General features: G+C 35.2%; 1 pseudogene; it reads left to right on the forward strand.

Moving 5' to 3' along the window:
- Nucleotides 1-12,275: 12,275 nt before the first annotated feature.
- On the forward strand, nt 12,276-12,911 carry LOC137810586 (uncharacterized; annotated as a pseudogene).
- The last annotated feature ends 8,154 nt before the right edge of the window (nt 12,912-21,065 follow it).

Consider the following 21,065-nt stretch of genomic DNA (forward strand, 5'->3'; position numbering starts at 1 on the left):
CGTGTAGTCGCCTGTCATTAAGTTGGCGTGCTCTGATCTCCAGCACATCTAAACCGGCGGTCACCAGGTTTGTGATGAAGTCGCCGGATGTGAACCCAGACGACCAAGTGATCAGAGATCGCCGAAAGGAGGACATCGCCGAGGGATCAGGGAAGCTTGTTCTAGGATTTCGAAGCAGAGGATGAAGTCGTCAGATGGTCGTTCCCTAGGTAGCCAGTGGTTGAGGTCGGGGAACAGCTTACCCGAGCATGCACGATGAAGCAAGTGAAGTAGATCATGATGGCAGCCGGCGAGACCACAGGGAAGGTGTGTATGAAGACACCCGTACTCGCCACGCAGAAGAGATCACGCTCCAAGGCAGTTATACGCTGAGTTGCTTCCTGCATAAGTAACTTAGTCGAAAAGCCTGAAGAGTAAGAGGTGACGCCCAAGTCAAGGATGCTCCAGATGGTGACACGTGTACAGCTGGATACGAGCCACGTGTCCAGATGTGTAACTGTCAAGAGAGAGAAAATGCACAGGTATATAAGGAATCCTAACGAACTTCTGAGGTACGCGCGTTTTAGAATACTTCTTTACGCTTGCGAGAACTTGAGTACGCTGAGAGAGAATTTTGCACGGTTCCTGAAGTTCTTAGTTTTCTCTTAGTATTTTGGTGGTTCAGTCGCTGACTTGGGCGTCGGAGCGTGATCGGCCGCAGCGGCGCCGTTCTGTCCTTTGCAGGTTCTTGAGGTGAATCAAGGAGAAGGACGGAAGCTGACACGGCGCAAAGTCGATCCAGATTTGACGAGGCAAGGCTCTTGCGTCCTGGTCAACAGGCAGGATCAGATAAAATTTATGCAATACTCTTTTGAAGAATATGTTGTCCTCATCCAACTCTTCATCACATTTTTAAGTTTATTCATCTTCAAAACGATGCTTCGAAGGTAAAGTTTAATACCTAACCGAAATATCGTGGGAGGAAGTGAAATGAGGTCCACACATTCTTAAAGAGAATTTCCATGACATTCAACCCATGGATTCATGATTTTCGATTTTGCTAGTCGTTTGCCCTAGTCGATGCACCGTTTTATGCGACAAATAGATGTGAACGTTATTGTTTGTGATTGTTCAAAGATTAATAGAAAACCATGTTACCAATCGCCTTTACTATATTGGAGAGAGAACAAATTAAGGAGAATATGTACTCTAGGAACGGTAGTGCTTAAAACACAAATAATTCAGAGCATGTGTACTACATTCCATGCAGAAGAAAAACATGATGTTACGTTTTATGAATGAACTACTTAAGAAGGGCTTTGTGAGCACGGGGAATTTTTAAACCTTGATCTTGTTAGTGCATTTGCAACACATATTTATAATTCATATAAAGCAGTAGACACAGTTCTCTTACAACTAAAGCCATTCAACCAATGAGTACTGGAGTCATGCACATCTATACCCTTAAGAAATACAACAAAAAATCTATAATCCCACCCTTCACTATAACGATCGCGATTGCTTATACTTGGTTGAGCGTGTTTTGTATAAGTTCCTGCAATAAGTTCATATTTGTCGTAGAAAAACGTTACATCGGCCTGGACAACCGACTTGCAAAAGAAGAACCATGAATTCATAGATAAAATTTATGCAATACTCTTTTGAAGAATATGTTGTCCTCATCCAACTCTTCGTCGCATTTTTTAAGTTTATTCATCTTCAAATGGATGGTTTGAAGGTAATGTTTAATACCTAACCGAAATATCGTGGGAGGAAGTGAAATGAGGTCCACACATTCTTAAATAGAATTTCCATGACATTCAACCCATGGATTCATGATTTTCGATTTTGCTAGTCGTTTGCCCTAGTCGATGCACCGTTTTATGCAACAAATAGATGTGAACGTTATTGTTTGTGATTGTTCAAAGATTAATAGAAAACCATGTTACCAATCGCCTTTACTATATTGGAGAGAGAACAAATGAAGGAGAATATGTACTCTAGGAACGGTAGTGCTTAAAACACATAATTCAGAGCATGTGTACTACATTCCATGCAGAAGAAAAACTTGATGTTACGTTTTATGAATGAACTACTTAAGAAGGGCTTTGTGAGCACGGGTAATTTTTAAACCTTGATCTTGTTAGTGCATTTGCAACACATATTTGCATTTTATATAAAGCAGTAGACACAGTTCTCTTACAACTAAAGTCCATTCAGCCAATGAGTACTGGAGTCATGCACATCTATACCCTTAAGAAATACAACAAAAAATCTATAATCCGACCCTTCACTATAGCGATCGCGATTGCTTATACTTGGTTGTGCGTGTTTTGTATAAGTTCCTGCAATAAGTTCATATTTGTCGTAGAAAAATGTTACATCGGCCTGGACAACCGACTTGCAAAATAAGAACCATGAATTCATAGATAAAATTTATGCAATACTCTTTTGAAGAATATGTTGTCCTCATCCAACTCTTCATCGCATTTTTTAAGTTTATTCATCTTCAAAAGGATGGTTTGAAGGTAAAGTTTAATACCTAACAGAAATATCGTGGGAGGAAGTGAAATGAGGTCCACACATTCTTAAATAGAATTTCCATGACATTAAACCCATGGATTCATGATTTTCGATTTTGCTAGTCGTTTGCCCTAGTCGATGCACTGTTTTATGCGACAAATAGATGTGAACGTTATTGTTTGTGATTGTGCAAAGATTAATAGAAATCCATGTTACCAATCGCCTTTACTATATTGGAGAGAGAACAAATTAAGGAGAATATGTACTCTAGGAACGGTAGTGCTTAAAACACAAATAATTCAGAGCATGTGTACTACATTCCATGGAGAAGAAAAACTTGATGTTACGTTTTATGATTGAACTACTTAAGAAGGGCTTTGTGAGCACGGGTAATTTTTAAACCTTGATCTTGTTAATGCATTTGCAACACATATTTGCATTTCATATAAAGCAGTAGACATAGTTCTTTTGCAACTAAAGTCCATTCAACCAATGAGTACTGGAGTCATGTACATCTATACCCTTAAGAAATACATAAAAAATTCTATAATCCCATCCTTCACTATAACAATCGCGATTGCTTATAATTGGTTATGCGTGTTTTGTATAACTTCCTGCAATAAGTTCATATTTGTCGTAGAAAAACTTTACATCGGCCTGGAAACCGACTTGCACAATATTGAACCATGAATTAAGAGATAAAATTCATGCAATACTCTTTTGAAGAATATGTTGTCCTCATCCACCTCTTCATCGCATTTTTTAAGTTTATTCATCTTCAAAATGATGCTTTGAAGGTAAATTTGAATATGTAACCAAAATATCGTGGGAGGAAGTTAGATGAGGTCCATGTATTCTTAGAGACAATTTCCATGACATTCAACCGATGGATTCATGATTTTCGATTTTGCTAGTCCTTTGCCCTAGTTGATGCACTGTTTTTTGCGACAAATAGATGTGAACCTTATTGTTTGTGATTGTGCAAAGATTAATAGAAAACCAGGTTACCAATCGCCTTTACTATATTGGAGAGAGAACAAATGAAGGAGAATATGTACTCTAGGAATGGTAGTGCTTAAAACACAAATAATTCAGAGCATGTGTACTACATTCCATGGAGAAGAAAAACTTGATGTTACGTTTTATGAATGAACTACTTAAGAAGGGCTTTGTGAGCACGGGTAATTTTTAAACCTTGATCTTGTTAGTGCATTTGCAACACATATTTGCATTTCATATAAAGCAGTAGACACAGTTCTCTTACAACTAAAGTCCATTCAACCAATGAGTACTGGAGTCATGCACATCTATACCCTTAAGAAATACAACAAAAAATCTATAATCCCACCCGTCACTATAACGATCGCGATTTCTTATACTTGGTTGTGCGTGTTTTGTATAAGTTCCTGCAATAAGTTCATATTTGTCGTAGAAAAACGTTACATCGGCCTGGACAACCGACTTGCAAAATAAGAACCATGAATTCATAGATAAAATTTATGCAATACTCTTTTGAAGAATATGTTGTCCTCATCCAACTCTTCATCGCATTTTTTAAGTTTATTCATCTTCAAAAGGATGGTTTGAAGGTAAAGTTTAATACCTAACTGAAATATCGTGGGAGGAAGTGAAATGAGGTCCACACATTCTTAAATAGAATTTCCATGACATTCAACCCATGGATTCATGATTTTCGATTTTGCTAGTCGTTTGCCCTAGTCGATGCACCGTTTTATACGACAAATAGATGCGAACCTTATTGTTTGTGATTGTGCAAAGATTAATGGAAAACCATGTTACCAATCGCCTTTACTATATTGGAGAGAGAACAAATTAAGGGGAATGTGTACCCTAGGAACGGTAGTGCTTAAAACACAAATAATTCAGAGCATGTGTACTACATTCCATGCAGAAGAAAAACTTGATGTTACGTTTTATGAATGAACTACTTAAGAAGGGCTTTGTGAGCACGAGTAATTTTTAAATCTTGATTTTGTTAGTGCATTTGCAACACATATTTGCATTTCATATAAAGCAGTAGCCAGCGTTCCTTTACAACTAATGTACATTCAGCCAATGAGTACTGGAGTCATGCACATCTACACCCTTAAGAAATACAATAAAAAATCTATAATCCCACACTTCACTATAACGATCGCGATTGCTTATAATTGGTTGTGCGTGTTTTGTATAACTTCCTGCAATAAGTTCATATTTGTCGTAGAAAAAATTTACATCGGCCTGGACAACCGACTTGCACAATATTGAACCATGAATGAAGAGATAAAATTCATGCAATACTCTTTTGAAGAATATGTTGTCCTCATCCACCTCTTCATCGCATTTTTTAAGTTTATTCATCTTCAAAATGATGCTTTGAAGGTAAATTTGAATATGTAACCAAAATATCGTGGGAGGAAGTTAGATGAGGTCCATGTATTCTTAGAGACAATTTCCATGATATTCAACCGATGGATTAATGATTTTCGATTTTGCTAGTCCTTTGCCCTAGTTGATGCACCGTTTTATACGACAAATACATGTGAACCTTATTGTTTGTTATTTTGAAAAGACTAATAGAACAACATGTTACCAATCGCCTTTACTATATTGGAGAGAGACAAAATTAAGGGAAATATGTACTTTAGGGACGGTAGTGTTTAAAACAGAAATAATTTAGAGCATGTGTACTGTATTACATGCAAAAGAAAAATCTTGATGTAACGTTCTATGAATGAACTACTTAAGAAGGGATTTGAAAGCATGGGTAATTCTTAAACCTTGAACACGTTTGTGCATTTGCAACACATATTTGCATTTCATATAAAGCAGTAGACATAGTTCTTTTAAAACGAAAGTCCATTCAACCAATGAGTACTGGAGTCATCTACACCTATACCCTTAAGAAATACGTCAAAAAATCTATAATCCCACCTTTCACTGTAGTGATCGTGATTGGTTATAATGTGTTCTGCGTGTTTTGTATAACTTCCTGCAATAAGTGCATATTTGTTGATGGAGATCAAGCTCAAGTGGACATGGAGGCCAGTCATCAAGAGCTAGAAGAGGTTGAGGCTAAAATAGAGGACGCCCATGGAGGTCAAAGCCCACCTCAAAGGCTTAGAAGGAGCATGTTCAAAGCTTTAGGAGCTAATATACGTTTAATTTCTCTTTTTGTAATTTCTTTGTTTGAAGGTGCTTAGAGGGTAACATTAGAAACCTCTTTTGTTATAGCATCTTTAGGTCTTTAGTTAGGAGTCTTAGGGGGGGTGTGCGTTAGTAGATAGGTGTATGAGTAAATAGGGAGGTGCCAAAGTGAGAGAGAAGGTCACACCTTCCTCATGACTATAGTTGGCGCCACTTTCATTTGTATTTGGGGGGAATTTTGAATTTAATTAGCTTTGCATTTCAGCACCTCTAGGCTATAAATTAAGGTGCTGCCTTTGTATTTTTGAGATTTGAATTTTGATTAGAGAAACTATACTCAATTTTTGAGAGAGCATTGGAGAGCTTTGTGCCTTCTTCACTAGTCTTATCTTGAGAGTTCCATGGTTACCTCAAGTGGCGGCTTGCACACTCATCTTGGAGTCACCATCCTCTAAGTGGCGTGATCATCCAACCATTCCTCCATCTTCATGAGCTTTCTCTTCTCCTTCCTTCATTCTCTTTTATGTTCATGTCTTTCCTTGTTGTTCTTGCATTTTTCTGTTCGGCAATTCTAGTTCCTTTGGTTTGCTTCGGTTCATTTTAAATTCTGTTGTTCATCTTTGGTTCTTCTTCCTTTTCTAGCTATTTGTTCGGTGCAATTCAGTTTTTACACATTTTTGTTCGGTGCATTTGCCTTTTCTTCCAATTTAATCGGTTCAATTTGACAATACATGGAACTTCCATATGAGTTTGGGTTTTGGTACTAGTTTTGGTGAGTTCTTGATTATAGAACATTGATCCAATTCTATCTTAAAGTGCCTATCTCATATCCAACTCAAGATGATTCCTAAGAATGTCAAGAATCATTCAAATTGTGCTAGTGGAATCATATCATTTGTCATACAAAAGCGTTACATCGGCCTGGACAAGCGACTTGCACAATAAGAACCATGAATTCATGGATATAATTTCTGCAATACTCTTTTAAAGAATATGTTGTCCTCATCCAACTCTTCATCGCATTTTTTAAGTTAATTCATCTTCAAAACAATGCTTTGAAGGTAAAGTTGAATACCTAACCGAAATATCGTGGGAAGAAGTTAGATGAGGTCCACGTATTCTTAGAGGGAATTTCCATGACATTCAACTGATGGATTCATGATTTTCGATTTTGCTAGTCCTTTGCCCTAGTCGATGCACCGTTTTATACGACAAATACATGTGAACCTTATTGTTTGTTTTTGTGCAAAGAATAATAGAACAACATGTTACCAATCGCCTTTACTATATTGGAGAGAGACAAAATTAAGGGAAATATATATTCTACGGACGGTAGTGTTTGAAACACAAATAATTTAGAGCATGTGTACTACATTCCGTGCAGAACAAAAATCTTGATGTTACGTTTTATGAAAGCACTACTTAAGAAGGGCTCTGTGAGCAGAGGTAATTTTTAAACCTTGATCTCGTTAGTGCATATGCAACACATATTTGCGTTTCATATGAAGCAGTAGCCACAATTTTTTTGCAACTAAAGTCCATTCAACCAATGAGTACTGGAGTCACGTACATCTATACCCTTAAGAAATACGTCAAAATATTTATAATCCCACCCTTCACTATAGCCATCGTGATTGCTTATAATTTGTTGTGCGTGTTTTGTATAACTTCCTACAATAAGTTCATATTTGTCGTAGAAAAACGTTACATCGGCTTGGAGAACCTACTTGCACAATAAGAACCATGAATTCATGGATATAATTTCTGCAATACTGTTTTAAAGAATATGTTGTCCTCATCGAACTCCTCATCGCATTTTTTAAGTTTATTCATCTTCAAAACGATGCTTTGAAAATAAAGTTGAATACCTAACCGAAATATCGTGGGAGGAAGTCAGATAAGGTCCACGTATTCTTAGAGAGAATTTCCATGACATTCAACCGATGGATTCATGATTTTCGAATTTCTTAGTCCTTTTGCCTAGTCGATGCAGCATTTTATACGACAAATACATGTGAACCTTATTTTTTTTGATTGTGCAAAGATTAATAGAAAACCATGTTACCAATGGCCTTTAGTATATTGGAGAGAGAAAAAAATTAAGGGGAATGTGTACTCTAAGGACGATAGTGTTTGAAACACAAATAATTGTCGTTAAGTTTATTCATCTTCAAAACGATGCTTTGAATGTAAAGTTGAATACCTAACCCAAATATCGTGGGAGGAAGTGAGATGAGGTCCACGTATTCTTAAAGAGAATTTCCATGACATTCTACCCATGGATTCATGATTTCTGATTTTGCTAGTCGTTTGCCCTAGTCGATGCACCGTTTTATACGACAATTAGATGTGAACCTTATTGTTTGTGATTGTGCAAAGAATAATAGAAAACCATGTTACCAATCGCCTTTACTATATTGGAGAGAGAGAAAATTAAGGGGAATGTGTACTCTAGGAACGGTAGTGTTTGAAACACAAATAATTTAGAGCATGTGTACTACATTCCATGCAGAACAAAATCTTAATGTTATGTTTTATGAATGGACTACATTTAAAAGGCTTTGTGAGTACAAGTAATTTGAAGCCTTTGATCTCGTTAGTGCATTTGCAACACATATTTGCATTTTATATAAAGCAGTAGCCAATATTCTTTTACAACTAAAGTTCATTCAACCAATGAGTACTGCAGTCACGTATATGTATACCTGATGACTTTTTACGGCAAGTGCACCGCGTTTGTCAAAAGTAATAATTGTCCCTAAGGACGGATATCGATCCCACAAGGAACAGTGAATTATCGAGTACAATAATCGCTAAATATAAAAATAGAACAATTAAAAGAGTTTTGAATTAATTGTGTTGGCACTGATCAATAAGAAAACAAACAAAGAATTAGTTGTTTCAATTGGAAAAATAAGGATTAGTTTCATCTCTCTCACTCTCAAGTATTTTGATTAGCATGTCAATATTAAGTTCTTTAGATTGAAATTGATGCCCGTATAAAAATCATTTATATCGATTCCTCGCATATAAAATCCTTAAGAATGTCCCCTAACTATCGATCCCTCGCATAATTATAAGAACAACTTAGAACGAAGCTCAGACGTTTAATAGCAATTAACATTTTAAGTCTATTCCTAGCACTCAAATATGTTAAGTATTGTTGTTTAGGTCCGAACCCTAAAAATACCTCCCGGTCAGATTTAAGATTCTCAATTTGTCACGGAAAATTAAAAGTAAAACAACAATACCAATAATCAATCAAGAACTGAATATTAATATATAAAATATCACCTCAATACATAAGAGTTTGAGCAGATTACTCCCAATCCCAAAGGGTAGAATTAGCCACGCATACTTCTATCACCTTCCATTCTCCCAATTGGGTTACAATTCACTCTATGGTGTTTTCCTCTCAATCTGGCACACTAAGGTTGAGCCTCTAGCCCTCTATTTATCCTAGTTTTCTAGGGTTAGGTTGTTTCCTATGTCGCGCTAACGGGCTAAATGATAAAACATAAAAAAGGCCCAATCTTTCTTTGCATCTTTTTCCATTCTGGGACCTTCTATCTTTATCTTTTTAGCTCAAATCATTCATCTTTAATCCAAATCTTCAATCTTCCTTAGAAATCTGCAATTAACACCAAATTTGAGAATAAAATACTCTTATTCAAATAAAGATTATAAAAAATGTAAAAAGGTATAAATTCATAAATTAGGAATTATTTTATATGTAAATTAGCAATAAATCCTCATAAGTGCCTATATTTTAATATGAAATATTACTGAAATTAGACACTTATCAATACCCTTAAGAAATACGTCAAAAAATCTATAGTTTCACCCTTCACTTTAGCGAACGCGATTGCTTATAATTTGTTGTGCGTGTTTTGTATAATTTTCTGCAATAAGTTCATATTTGTCGTAGAAAAAAGTTACATCGACCTGGACAACCGACTTGCATAATAAGAACCATGAATTCATGGATACAATTTCTGCATTATTGTTTTGAAGAATATGTTGTCCTCATCCAACTCTTCATCGTATTTTTTAAGTTTATTCATCTTCAAAACGATATTGAAGGTAAAGTTGAATACCTAACCAAAATATCGTCGGAGGAAATCAGATGAGGTCGACGTAATCTTATAGAGAATTTCAATGATATTCAACCCATGGATTCATGATTTTCGATTTTGCTAGTCCTTTGCCATAGTCGATGCACCGTTTTATACGACAAATACATGTGAACCTTATTGTTTTTAATTGTGCAAATACTAATAGAACAACATGTTACCAATCGCTTTTACTAAATTGGAGTGAGACAAAATTAAGGGAAATATGTACTCTAGAACGATAGTCTTTGAAACACAAATAATTTAGAGCATGTGTACTACATTCCATGCAGAACAAAAATCTTGATGTCACGTTTTATGAATGCACTACTTAAGAAGGGGTTTGATAGGAGAGCTAATTTTTAAACCTTGATCTCGTTAGTGCATTTGCAAAACATATTTGCATTTCATATAAAACAATAGCCACAATTGTTTTACAACCACGATTGCTTATAATTTGTTCTGCGTGTTTCGTATAACTTGCTTCAATAAGTTCATATTTGTCGTAGAAAAACGTTACATTGGCCTGGACAACCGACTTGTACAATAAGAGCCATGAATTAATGGATATAATTTCTTCAATACTCTTTTGAAGAATATGTTGTCCTCATCCAACTCTTCATCGCTTTTTTTAAGTTCATTCATCTTCAAAACGATGTTTTGAAGGTAAAGTTGAATACCAAATCCAAATATCGTGTGAGGAAGTCAGATGAGGTCCACATATTTTTAAAGAGAATTTCAATGACATTCAACCCATGGATTCATTATTTTCAATTTTTCTAGTCCTTTGCCCTAGTCGATGCACCGTTTTATACGAGAAATACATGTGAACGTTATTGTTTGTGATTGTGCAAAGACTAATAGAACAACATGTTACCAATCGCCTTTACTATATTGGAGAGAGACAAAATTAAGGGAAATATGTACTCTAGGGACGGTAGTGTTTGAAACACAAATAATTTAGAGCATGTGTACTACATTCCATGCAGAACAAAAATCTTGATGTTACGTTTTATGAATGCACTACTTAAGAAGGGTTTTGTGAGCACGAGTAATTTTTAAACCTTGATCTCGTTAGTGCATTTGCAACAAATATTTGCATTTTATATAAAGCAGTAGCTAATATTCTTTTACAACTATAGTCCATTCAACCAATGAGTATTGGGGTCACGTACATCTATATCCTTAAGAAATACGTCAAAAAATCTATAATTTCACCCTTCACTATAGCAATCGTGATTGCTTATAATTTGTTTTGCGTGTTTTGTATAACTTCCCGCAATAAGTTCATATTTGTCGTAGAAAAATGTTACATTGTCATGGACAACCGACTTGCATAATAAGAACCATGAATTCATTGATATAATTTCTTCAATACTCTTTTGAAGAATATGTTGTTCTAATTCAACTCTTCATCGCATTTTTTAAGTTTATTCATCTTCAAAACGATGCTTTGAATGTAAAGTTGAATACCTAACCCAAATATCGTGGGAGGAAGTGAGATGAGGTCCACGTATTCTTAAAGAGAATTTCCATGACGTTCAACCCATGGATTTATGATTTTCTATTTTGCTAGTTGTTTGTCCTAGTCGATGCACTGTTTTATACGACAAATAGATGTGAACTTTATTGTTTGTGATTGTGTAAAGACTAATAGAACAACATGTTACCAATCGCCTTTACTATATTGGAGAGAGACAAATTAAAGGGGAAGTGTACTTTAGGGACGGCAGTGTTTGAAACATAAATAATTTAGAGCATGTGTACTAGATTCCATGCAGAGCAAAAATCTTGATGTTACGTTTTATGAATGAACTACTTAAGAAGGGCTTTGTGAGCACAGGTAATTTTTAAACCTTGATCTCGTTAGTGCATTTGCAACACATATTTGCATTTCATATAAAGCAGTAGGCACAATTCTTTTACAACTAAAGTCCATTCAACCAGTGACTACTCGAGTCACGTACATCTATATCCTTAAGAAATACGCACTACACCATTTTTTACTTTAGACCATGCTTACATGACAATGGGTAAGAAAATGTTGCCTAAAATAGATATATGCAACATTTTTTTATTGTTGTCCAAATAATAATGTTTATTTGCCTTTTTACTCCAAATATTTAAAAAAGCGTTGCCTGTTTGTTTTAGGCAACAGTTTGCAAAATGTAGAACAACATAAACATCATGAAGATTAAAACATGAGTCCATAGTTTGTTCTTCGTCTTCATACGTACTGTGCTTAAAAAAATGATACCACTTCTCCTTCTACTCATGTAACGCCACCCAACACAATCATCTATTTCCACCATGCACACACACCTTTCCTTTTTGCCAATCCAATAAGCCAATTGCATAAACCCTCTCATTTTGTTATGTATCCTCCCGCCCATCACTATCCCTATCCCAATCTGAATCTGAATCCGTTGTTTTTATAAATTTTCATTCCTTTCCTCTGGATTGCATCATCCTTTGTCAAAATCTGGTAGCTCACCCAACCCAACCTAGACGCAGATGAAGACCCTGGGTTTGTTGGTGGCTCTTGTTCTTTGATTTTACCACAGATTCCTCTAATTTTTTATCTGCTTCCTTCTCCTCATGTTCATGGATTTGCCTTCCACCATCAACATCCTCCCCCAACTCACTGAACTCGGTTAGGGTTTTCTTCTACTGGGTTACGTTTCGCATCTTCAACATCCTCAGACTCCGATTGATCTTCCTCTTATGTCTCCACTCCTCTCAAATGACAAAAAACCGCCGACTACGTGTTCGATGTAATGTCTGAAGAAGATGGTGAAGGCGGAGCGACAACGATTCAATGCGGCGTGCTTGGAGATTTAGAAGGAGAAGGGGGCAACGACCTCCGCAGACGAGGAGCCAATGACGATGATCCTGCGGCTGCACAGAGAGAAGAGCACCATGGTCCATGGAGATTCAGGCGAAACAATTACAGAAGGTGGTGGAGCAGAAACAAGAGTACGATCTTGAAGTGATTAAGTCGCTACAGTGAACGGTGGAGCAGGTGGAGTCACAGATGAACCTTCTCGAATGGTAGTTAAGGGTTTTGAGGGAGAGGCTTAGAGACTTCGTCAATGATCACACGATTCAGCAGCAACTTCAAGAACAGGAACATGAATAAGAGCTTGAACAAGGCACAACCAGTGATGTGGGCCACGTAGGTAATTGTGATGAGGATGTTGATAATGGTAGCAGGCTCTTGAATTTCTCTGTTGAATATGATGATTTAGATGTGGCCTCTTTGCAAAACCACTTTCCCTCACATACACCACAGTACTTGTAAGTTCACATGATGCACATGGACATGGTTGTTCAATGAAAAAAAGTGTTTGTTTTCCTTTCAAATGAAAAAGTTTGATTGATTAATCTGATTAGAATGATTGGGAAATGGGAATACAGGGAAATTATACCATCAATGTTATTATCAAATTTGAAATTATGGCTTTCGTTTAGTGTTCCACTTTAACGAGCACATCATAATGTTAGTCATGAATTAAACTTGCTTTGTGCTGGGAATGGCCTAGTTTAATATCTATTTCTTTCTTTTTGTGTGCAGGTATTATCAGAATTGAAACCATTCGTTGATCTTGCTAAGAAACTGGGTAGGTTGGCTGTCTTCTCACTGAATATAACGAAGTGTTTACCTTCACTTTAAGTCTTTTGTATGTTACCTAAACCATATCCTACATTTTATTATTATTATTATTATTATTATTATTATTATTATTATTCCTTACAATTGATGATAAATCTTAGTTTATAGATTGAAAGGATTGGCTTAGATCTTGTTTAGTTTCTAGACAATAAATTTCAAGTTTTAATTAAGATATAAGCTCAACCAACTAAGTCCAACATGAGAAAGAAAAAGAAAAGGTGGAATTTATAATATAGTTTATAATCCTACACAAGTTGAATGGATAACAATGGATGATCTATAATATGTATACATAAGGGAAAGAAAGCAGTGTAATTGTTCCACCGTTCATCCGCGTCCACTCATGTTCCTTATTTGGACCAAGTATAGATGCATCATTTGCCTTCAAATGTTATAGACGGAGTACTTTGCATTTATCTTATTTTATTTACAAACTTAATAATATTTTAATAAGTTTGTAAATTTTGTTTAATTCTTTCAGGTTGGACCTCAAGATAATATACTAGACAAGAAATTGATTCATGATTGATTGAAGAAATGTACAAATTTTGAGAGATTTTCTCTTTGTTAATTTCTAACTGTAATCAGTTGTAATGCTTACAACTTCTACTATTTTAGTATATATTGGAGTATGTAACTTTCACATTTGGAATATTAATATTTATATATAATGTTCTTAGTTAGAAAGGTCACATATTAAAGTTTTGTTATAAAATATAAATGTATAACATAGTTTACAAATATTATTGGATTTGAATAAATGAATAACCAAAATGTAAAATTATAAATGTGGTCTAAATGTGCAATTATGTTTTAAACTACTTTGAAAATGTTGTTTAATGCGTAATTTTATAAATTAAGATGTATCTCAACAATTTAAAATTATTAAATATTGTCTAATGTATTTCATAATTACCACATTAAAAAAATGTTGCCTAAAAATATTGACAACATGTAAATAAGTGTTGTCTAAAAAGATAGACAACATATAAATAAGTGTTGCCTAAACATTATTCTACTAATATGCAACACTGAAAATGCGTTGCTTAAAAGGTATTAAAAAGACAAACATGTAAATAAGCGTTGCCTTTACCAATGACAACCTTTTATAAAATGTTGCCTAAATTAATAGGCAACATTGAAAAAGCGTTGCCTAAACACTGTGAGAAAAAACGTTGCCTAAACTTTTTTCCAAAAAACGTTGCTTATTCTACCAATATAAGCAACCACTTCTAAAAAGCGTTGTCTAAACCTAAGTCCACGACTGCATATTCCACGCCTAAAAAAGTGTTGTCAAACCGTTGCCTAAAGTTAAGGCAACGCTTTTCCGACTTTAGGCAACAATTTTTAGTTGTTGTCTAAGGTCAAAAATGGTGTAGTGACGTCAAAAAATCTATAATCCCACCCTCCACTATAGCGATCCCGATTGATTATAATTTGTTGTGCGTGTTTTGTATAACTTCCTGCAATAAGATCATATTTGTCGTAGAAAAATGTTACATCGGTCTGGACAATCGACTTGCACTATAAGAACCATGAATTCAAGGATATAATTTTTTTTCAATACTCTTTTGAAGAATATGTTGTCCTCATCCAACTCTTCATCGCATTTTATAAGTTTATTCATCTTCAAAATGATGCTTTGAAGGTAAAGTTGAATACCTAACCCAAATGTCGTTGGAGGAAGTCAGATGAGGTCCACATATTCTTAAAGAGTATTTCAATGACATTCAATCCATGGATTCATGATTTTCGATTTTGCTAGTCGTTTGCCCTAGTCGATGCACCGTTTTATATGACAAACACATGTGAACCTGATTGTTTGTGATTGTGCAAAGCCTAATAGAACATTATGTTACCAATCGCCTTTACTATATTGGAGAGAGACAAAATTAAAGGAAATATGTACTCTAGGGACGGTAGTGTTTGAAACATCAATTATTTAGAGCATGTGTACTACATTCCATGCAGAACAAAAATCTCGATGTTACGTTTTATGAATGCATTACTTAAGAAGGGTTTTGTGAGCACGATTAATTTTTATACTTTGATCTAGTTAGTGCATTTGTAACACATATTTGCATTTCATATAAAGCAGTAGCCAATATTATTTTACAACTAAAGTCAATTCAACAAATGAGTACTAAAATCACGTACATCTATATCCTTAAGAAATTTATAAAAAAATCTATAGTCTCACACTTCACTATAGCGATCGTGATTGCTTATAATTTGTTGTGCGTGTTATGCATCACTTCCAGCAATAAGTTCATATTTCTCGTAGAAAAACGTTACATCGTTCTGGACAACCGACTTGCACAATAAGAACCATTAATTCATGGATATAATTTCTTCAATATTCTTTTCAAGAATATGTTGTCCTCATCTAACTCTTTGTCGCATTTTTTAAGTTTATTCGTCTTCAAAACGATGCTTTGAAGGTAAAGTGCTGAATACCTAACCCAAATATCATCGGAGGAAGTCATATGAGGTCCACGTATTCTTAAAGAGAATTTCCATGATATTCAACCCATGGATTCATGATTTTTTTCATTTTTCTAATCGTTTGCCCTAGTCGATGCACCGTTTTATACGACAAATAGATGTGAACCTTATTGTTTGTGATTGTGCAAAGAATAATAGAAAACCATGTTACCAATCACCTTTACTATATTGGAGAGAGAAAAAATTAAGGGGAATGTGTATTCTAAGAACGGTAGCGTTTGAAACACAAATAATTTAGAGCATGTGTACTCCATTCCATGCAGACCAAAAATCTTGATGTTACGTTTAAGGTAATTTAGCACAGGTAATTATTAAACCTTGATTTCGTTAGTGTATTTGCAACACATATTTGCATTTCATATAAAGCAGTAGCCACAATATTTTTACAACAAAAGTCCATTCAACCAATGAGTATTGGACTCACATACATCTATACCCTTAAGAAATACGTCAAAAAATCTATAATGCCACCCTTCACTATAGCTATCGCGATTGCTTATAATTTGTTGTGCGTGTTTTGTATACTTTTTTTGCAATAAGTTCATATTTGTCGTAGAAAAACGTTAGATCGTCCTGGACAACCGACTTGCACAATAAGAACCATGAATTCATGGATATAATTTCTTCAATACTCATTTGAAGAATATGTTGTCCTCATCCAACTCTCCATCGCATTTTATAAGTTTATTCATCTTAAAAACTATGCTTTGAAGGTAAAGTGGAATACCTAACCCAAGTGTCGTGGGAGGAAGTTAGATGAGGTCCACGTATTCTTAAAGAGAATTTCCATGACATTCAACCAATGGATTAATGATTTTCGATTTTGCTAGTAGTTTGCCCTAGTCGATGCACCGTTTTATACGACAAATAGATGTGAACCTTTTTGTTTGTGATTGTGCAAAGACTAATAGAACAACATGTTACCAATTGCCTTTACTATATTGGAGAGAGACAAAATTAAGGGAAATATGTACTCCAGGGACGGTAGTGTTTGAAATATCAATTATTTAGAGCATGTGTACTACATTCCATGCAAAACAAAAATCTCGATGTTACGTTTTATGAATGCATTAATTAAGAAAGTTTTGTGAGCATGGGTAATTTTTACACTTTGTTCTAGTTAGTGCATTTTCAACTCATATTTGCATTCATATAAAGCAGTAGCCAATATTCTTTTACAACTAAAATCCATTCAACCAATGAGTACTGGAGTCACGTACATCTATACCTTTAAGAAATATGTCAAAAAATCTATAGTCTCATCCTTCACTATAGCGATCGCGATTGCTAATAATTTGTTTGGCGTGTTATGCATAACTTCCAACAATAAGTTCATATTTCTGGTAGAAAAACGTCACATCATCCTGGACAACCGACTTGCACAATAAGAACCATTAATTCATGGATATAATTTCATCAATATTCTTTTGAAGAATATGTTGTCCTCATCCAACTCTTCATTGCATTTTTTAAGTTTATTCATCTTCAAAACGATGCTTTGAAGGTAAAGTGTTGAATACCTAACCGAAATATAATGGGAGGAAGTCAGATGAAGTCCACGTATTCTTAAAGTGAATTTCCATGATATTCAACCCATGGATTCATGATTTTCAATTTTTCTAGTCGTTTGCCCTAGTCGATGCACCGTTTTATACGACAAATAGATGTGAACCTTATTGTTTGTGATTGTGCAAAGAATAGTAGAAAACCATGTTACCAATCCCCTTTGCTTATTGGAGAGAGAAAAAATTAAGGGGAATGTGTATTCTAGGAACGGTAGGGTTTGAAACATAAATAATTTAGAGCATGTATACTACATTCCATGCAGAACAAAAATCTTGATGTTACATTTTATGATTGCACTACTTTAGAAGGTGATATGATTTCATTTGAACCTTTGATTATTTTGGGATGAGTTGACATTGGTTTCATAGCATTCAAGATACTTTCAAGAATAGGATCAAGTTCTAAAGGCAATTGAAAGAGTTTCTAAAACAACAAGACAAAGGTTCACACTCAAAATGCAAGATTTGTGACTTGTAATGCAAGAAATGAACATAGAATGGGTGGGTAACTTCTAAAACAGCAAGTAAAACCCAAGAACAACTCAAGAACAGGTAAAACAACACAAAAACAGTGCCAAGAACAGAAATACTGCAGCATGCAACAAGTTCACCGAATTGGAATGAACTAGGCAACAAAACCCATGTAAAAGAACTTGCAAACAACAAGGTTAGCACATGTAATTGGAAATCATTATGTAGTGAACCAAGAACAGCAAGAACACAGCAGAAATGCACTGGAAATAGGAAGAATAACGTGCAAAGAATGATAGAAGAGCATCCAAGCACAAGATGCAGCGAAAGGAAGAGGAAAAACACAAGCAAAACTCCAAAATGGAAGAAAAGGAAGATGGAAAAGGTGACTTATGTGGTTGTAGATCTTGGGATGATCTTCACGCCACTTGGAGGGTGGTTGCTTCCAAGATGAGTGGTGGTGCCGCCACTTGAGAGACCCAAGAGCTCACAAGATGAGACTTTAAGAGAAGAAGAGACAAGGCTCACAACTTTCTCAAAATTTCACTATAGTTTCATTACTCTCAATTTTCAAATCTGTTTTACAGTGAGGCAAGGTTCTCCTTTTATAGAATGGGAGATGACCAGCCCTCTAGGTAAGGAAGGAAGGAAAGGCTCCTTTAAGTTCCTTCTATGAACAAAAGGTACCTAACTAGGCCAAAAGGTGACCTTCCTAGCCATTTCTAAGTAACTAGTGACTAAAAGTGCCTTTACATGCATAGTTTCTTTTATTTTCCTTTTTAGGCACTTTCCTAAGGCTATCCTATCTTATTTACAATTTAATACAAGAGATATTACAAAGAGAGATTTCATTTGGCAATCTCTTCCCAAAGATCTAGCCATGTTCCTAGTGATTCTTTGATTGGAGTGGGCTTTCTTGGGCTTGGCCTTCTTGGGTTTAGGCATTGGGCTTGGGCCTCATCTTTTGCAAAGACTAATAAGAAGAACTTTAAATGCTTCGGCCCTTGTCCATTTCTTCTATTGATGACATCTATTTGATTCGCATCATACTCCCCAAGTTGGAGAGTATTCGTCCACGAATTCAGTACTCCTACATAAAACAAAGTCAGTTTGCAATTAGATAAGAGAATACAAGATGATATAGGCAAACTTGACTTAGCATTTGGAAATGATGGGAGTTCAGAAAAAGATGTCCTATACAAAGACCATGTAGGAAAAGATTGTTTAGGAATGATTTTATTTGAAAAAATAGGCGGTAAGAAAAAATCATCCTTAACATTCTTTATCCAATATGGTGTATAAGTAGGAACCTTGGGTAATGAAAAAGACAAAGAAGAAGGATACCTTGTAGGCGTAGCACGAGTCTACAAAATTGATTTAGTTGAGAAGGTATTATGACTCGGTTTATCATGTACTTCATTTGCTTTTTCATTTTCTCTTTTAGTTTTTATTTTTATTTGGTCCTCTTTGGGATTTGGTGAAGAAACCCCAGGCATGAAGTCTATTTGGTGTTCAATCCCTCTTAGAGGTGGTAAGCCTTTAGGAGGATCTTGAAACACATTATGAAATTCCTTTACCAAATCATCCAAGCAAGTAGAATGAACCTTATCCGTTACACACTCAAGGGTCCTAGGCATAGCTAAAAAGGTAGGCTTTTGGGATACTATTACCTTGTTAACCTCTTTGCTAGTCATTAGAAGACTCTTTTTTGAACCCTTTTTATCTTTTTCATTCTCTCTTTTTTGCTTCATTTTAAGTTGGTCCTCATGGACTTCTTTTGGAGAGAGAGATTTTAAAATGACCTTGTGCCCATGGAAGTCAAAAGAAAGTTTGTTGGTAAAGCCATCATGAAAAACTTTTCTATCAAATTGCCATGGCCTACCTAGTAAAATATGTGTAGCTTCCATAGGTACAATATCACACAAGACCTCATCCTTATATTTACCAATAGAAAATCTAATGAGGACTTGTTTATTTACAACTATTTCCCCAACCTCACTTAACCATTGCAATTTATAGGGCTTTGCATGAGAGATAGTAGGCAATCCTAGTTTGTCTACCACTCTTGTGCTAGCCACATTAGCACAACTACCCCCATCCACTATTAAAGAACATAACTTGTCATTAATGAGACACCTTGTATGAAAAATATTTTCTCTTTGAGTTTCCTCAAAAGGTTTTGAAAGTTGACCAAGCATATATTTGCATTTGCAACATATATTTGCATGTCATATAAAGCAGTAGCCAATATTCTTTTACAACTAAAGTCCATTCAACCAATGAGTATTGGAGTCACGTACATCTATCCCCTTAAGAAATATGTCAAAAAAGCTATAGTCTCACCCTTCACTATAGGGATCGCGATTGCTTATAATTTGTAGTGCGTGATTTGTATAACTTCCAACAATAAGTTCATATTTGTCGTACATAAATGTTACATCGTCCTGGACAGCCGACTTGCACAATAAGAACCATTAATTCATGGATATAATTTCTTCAATATTCTTTTGAAGAATATGTTGTCCTCATCCAACTCTTCATCGTATTTTTTAAGTTTATTCATCTTCAAAATGATGCTTTGAAGGTAAAGTTGAATACCTAACCCAAATATCGTGGGAGGTAGTCAGATGAGGTCCACGTATTCTTAAAGAGAATTTCCATGACATTCAACTCGTGGATTCATGATTTTAGATTTTGCTAGTCATTTACCCTAGTCGATGAACTGTTTTATACGACAAATAGATGTGAACCTTATTGTTTGTGATTGTGCAAAGGCTAATAGAACATGTTATAAACGCCTGTACTATATTGGAGAGAGACAAAATTATGTGAAATGTGCACTCTAGGGACAATAGTGTTTGAAACATAAATAATTTAGAGCATGTGTACTACATTCCATGCAAAACAAAAATCTTGATGTTACGTTTTATGAATGCACTACTTAAGAAGGGCTTTGTGAGCACGGGTAATTTTTAAACCTTGATCTCGGTATGCATTTGCAAAACATATTTGCATTTCATATAAAGCTGTAGCCACAGTTGTTTTACAACTAAAGTCCATTCAACCAATGAGTACTGGAGCCACGTACAT

Source organism: Phaseolus vulgaris, chromosome 11 (genome assembly GCF_051622355.1).
Source record: "Phaseolus vulgaris cultivar YP4 chromosome 11, ASM5162235v1, whole genome shotgun sequence".
Taxonomy (NCBI): domain Eukaryota; kingdom Viridiplantae; phylum Streptophyta; class Magnoliopsida; order Fabales; family Fabaceae; genus Phaseolus; species Phaseolus vulgaris.